The sequence below is a fragment of the Nannospalax galili genome, unplaced genomic scaffold, assembly GCF_000622305.1.
Source record: "Nannospalax galili isolate Female #2095 unplaced genomic scaffold, S.galili_v1.0 scaffold1028, whole genome shotgun sequence".
NCBI classification, from domain to species: domain Eukaryota; kingdom Metazoa; phylum Chordata; class Mammalia; order Rodentia; family Spalacidae; genus Nannospalax; species Nannospalax galili.
In genome coordinates, this window is record NW_008357999.1 from 91,267 (window position 1) to 95,958 (window position 4,692).

Below are 4,692 nucleotides of genomic sequence, written 5' to 3' on the forward strand. Positions count from 1 at the left end.
GCATAATTTTTTTTAAAATAGGTTTTCAAAAATTGAAGTTTATAAAGTAAAAATGTTATAGCAAGCTATAGAAAACTAATTTATTATAGGTTTTTAAAAATAATCTTGAGTGCAGCCTAGGTGCACAAGGGTGTGGAGTCCACAGAACTACACAGCACGTCTCCAACCTTCATGTTCCCCCATCGCCCACTCACTGGCCCAGGGCCCTCAAGCCCTGGAAGTCCGGGTCCTGTAAATCTCCCATGCAGAGGGAGCACTTTATCTTTCATGTTGTATTTTCTGTGTTCCTTTGGTATGGTTAGATGCACGGATACAATCACAACACACTTGCCTGCAGGGTTCAGTGTAATGACATGCCATACTGGTGTGCAGCCTGGAGAACAGGCTCTACCACAGAGCCCAGATGTGCAGTGGGCTCCACCATCCAGGTTCATGTGTATGTATGACACAAGAATGTAATTCTCAGAACATGTCCTTGTCTTTAAAAGACATGTGGCTTTCTATAGCAGATGATTTGACTCTGAAACTCACGAGATTTAATAGTGTCCAGCTGGTGGCACCATTTGGGAGGTTGTGGAACTGTCTGGTTATGAGGTTTACTTGGCATAAGTAGGTCACCAGGGCAGGGTCTTTGAAGATTCTCCTGGCTTCTGCTTTTGGTCCAGGTGGCACATGAGCAAGTCAATGCATGGTGCTGTTCCTCACTCCCCCACAGTTGGGGCTGCTCTGTCCACCATGATGGACTGAAACTCCCCCAAACTGTGAGCCCAAACAAACCCCTCCTTCCTTAGGTTGTTTCTGTCAAGTATTTGACAGCAATGATGAGAAAGGTAACTAATACAATACATTGGAAGGGAGAAGTGGGGTCTTTACTGCAGTGACTCTGACCATGGAGAAGAAAGTGAAAAAGTTTGAGCAGCAGGCTAATAAAACTATAGAATGTTGTGAAATTTGATACAACCCAGAGTTGTATGGGAAGAGGAAACTTCAGTTGATGAACTAACTAGATCAGATTGACCTATGCTCATGTCTATAAGGGATTCTCTTGATTGATGATTGATGTAGGAAGTCCAAGCCCATTATGGGCAGCACCATCCCTAGGCATATGGCCCTGTGCCATATAAGAAAGCTAGCTTATAGGGCTGGAGAGATGGCTTAGCAGTTTTAAGAGCACTTATTGCTCTTCTAGAGGACCTGGGTTTTGTTCCCTGCACTTACATGGCAGCTAACAACTGTTAACTTCAGTTCCAGGGGGTCTGATGCCCTCTTCTGGTCTCCGCCAGCATTAGGCATGCATGTAGTACACTTACATACATGCCGACAAACGACTTATTGCTCTTCTAGAGGACCTGGGTTTTGTTCCCTGCACTGACATGGCAGCTAACAACTGTTAACTTCAGTTCCAGGGGATCTGATGCCCTCTTCTGGCCTCCGCCAGCATTAGGCATGCATGTAGTACACTTACATACATGCCGACAAACATGCACATAAAATAAAAATACATATGAATCTTAAAAAGGACAGAGTTTAGTTTACAATTCCGTGGTTTTAGAGCTCTCCGAACTGTGCAGCTGCTACACTAACTGCATGCAGGCTGTCTCAGCTGCCCGGACACCCCACGGCATCAGCACACTGCACAATCCCCATTCTGCTTTTTGTCTTCATGGATCTGCTTATTGTGAACGTCTTACATACACAGGCTCCCTCTAACATAGGTTCTTTTGTGTCTAGTTCTTCCTACAGATATCAATTCTTCCTTCTTATGACTGAACAATATCCCATAGTGTGGCTGGACCTGGCCTTGCTTCCATGCTCCTCAGATGACAGACACCTGGGAGGTGTTTGCACGCTTTGGCACTCATGAACGCAGATACGTACATTCACATGAATCTTCACCAGTCACACATCTGACAGTTTAACATCCAGAATCTATAAAGAACCCAAAAAACAATCAAGAAAACAAATGACCCTATTAAAAATAGGATATGGATATGGACAGAGACTTCTTAAAAGAAGGAAGAAATAAAGATGACTAAGAAACACCTTAAAACATGTTCAACATCCTTAGTAATTAGGGCAATGCAAATTAAAACCACTTTAAGATTTCACTTTACCCCAGTCAGCCTGGTTAGGATCAAGAGAACAAATGATACCAAATGCTGGATAGGGTGTGGGAAAAAGGGAATGCTCATTTGCTGTTGGTGGGATTGCAAACTTGTGCAACCCCTATGGAAAGCAGTGTGGAGAACTCTCAGAAAACTACAAATGAACCTACCATATGACCCGGTTATACCACTCCTTGGCATATACCCAAAGGACTCATCCTGTTGCAGAGACACTTGTACATCCATATTTGTTGCTGCTCTTTTCACAATAGCTAAGAGATGGAAGTAAGAGATGGAAGCAACTTAAGTGTCCCTCAAGTGACGAGTGGATAATGAAACTGTGGCAGATTTATACAATGGAGATCTACTCAGCAGGAAAGGTGGACTTATGAAATTTGCTAGTAAATGGATGGAATTGGAAAGTTATATTAAGTAACAGAGTCTCAGAAAAAAAATAATGTATGTTCTCTCTCATTTGTGACCTCTAGCACCAAATTCTTATATGCATATGTATATATCCTGATGTAACTGCAGAAACCAGGAAAATGGAAAGGAACCTGGAAGGTAAAGAGATAGAAGGAGTCTGAGAGGGAAGAAGAGTAGGAGACAGGTGTTAACAAGGGGGAAATGGATAAAATGGGGGTGTTTAAATGGGAGAGGGAGAGGGAGGGTTATACATGGAACTATGGGATAAAGGGGAAGGAGCTCAAGAGAGGCAGATATTATCAAGGCTGAAAAGGGTTGAAAAAAGAGGGGTACTTTAACCAGCAAGGAAGGAGGGAGGGTCAGATGGAGAGAGAGAGAGAGAGAGAGAGAGAGAGGAGATAAATAAGGCTTAGCTGGGATGATAAACCAGAGGGAAGCATATTAGTTCAAAAACCTACTGAAAATTACACATACACTATCTCCACATGAGTCTGTGTCTAGCCGAAGGCTATATAATAAGAAACAGTACCAGACAGGATAAACCTCCCTTCAAGTTGTTGGCCAGGGGAGTCCAAGGGACTCTCAAAATTACACAGGCTATAGCCACTGCCCAAGCTTACCTCCTAGAACTTCGAAGGTAAGTCCCTACTGCTGAAGACAAGATATACATCAGACATAGGATTTGGAGCAATGGAGCTGGAACTGCCCTGGAAGTCACCTCCCTGAAGATTAGCTCTCATAGCTGTTAAAGGAGAACATCAATTGATGGTCCAACCCCAGCTTTAAGACCTAATAATCACAACAATGACTGGCATAGCAAACTATATTGGGACAGTAGTGGCACTTTTATCTTGGGAGTAATCAATAGCTACCTAATTGGATTTAAAGCCCACTCAATGAGAGGGAACTCATGTGTGGTACTGTAAACATAGCCAAATACACATCTACTGGAACCTCATACACTTAGAGAAAACCCCAAGGATGGGACATCCCTTGACAAATGCAATTTCTTACTATGTGCTAAATATGGATCCTTATATTTGCAGACAAGTACGCTAATCACCTCTCATCAAAGAAGCATCTCTTGTAACAGATGGAGACTATTACAGAGTTCCACAACTGGTCATACACAGAGCTTGTCTGTGATATGCCCAATCCTAGGTGACACATCTACAATGGAACCTCTACACCTAATGGTACTCAGGGAACATAGTAGAACAAGGGGTAGAGAGAAAACTAATGCATCTCATCTCTCATCAAGTTCCCTCACATAACAGAGGTTCATGAACACGAAAGGACACAGATGACCAAAGTCTAGAGAATAATAGTCTTCAGAGTATTGGTACTTGAACAGGTCTCCTATATTAAAACTTCACCCACTCAGGGCTCAGGTACCATTGCAGAAGACGGGGCAGAAAGAGTGTAAGAACCATGGGAGGAGGTGCACAACCATATGGAAATAGAGTCTTCCAGGCTCCCGAGACCTTGCTTATACGAACCTACAGCAATGGTGTCAATATGCACAAGATTAATGCAAACCTCGGCAGACAAAACCCAGCACAGAACTGTGGAAATGAGCAGCGGGCTCCAACCTTAGCCGAAGAATTATTGGCAGCTGATTACTGCTGGGTGAGGAACAGCTGATCTTCAAGGGAGGGACTCTAGATAGGCTGACTAGACCTCAAAGGATAAACTTGCACTGAGGAACATTTGGGGATATAACCTTGACTTTATAGACCTTAACATCAATGACAGCATGTATGAAATCCAGTCGGGGGGCACGGGAGGGTGCCAGTTAGGAAGGGGTATAAAGATGTTTAAGAAGTTCTCTATGAAATATACATATATTGGATAAAAATATTTTAAAAATTAATTAGTTCCAATATTTTATTATAGCAAAATAAAATGGTCTAAGACAAAACAAAACAAAACAAAACAAAACACATCAATGACAGCATGTATGAAATCCAGTCGGGGGGCACGGGAGGGTGCCAGTTAGGAAGGGGTATAAAGATGTTTAAGAAGTTCTCTATGAAATATACATATATTGGATAAAAATATTTTAAAAATTAATTAGTTCCAATATTTTATTATAGCAAAATAAAATGGTCTAAGACAAAACAAAACAAAACAAAACAAAACATTCACTCACATGCCCCTA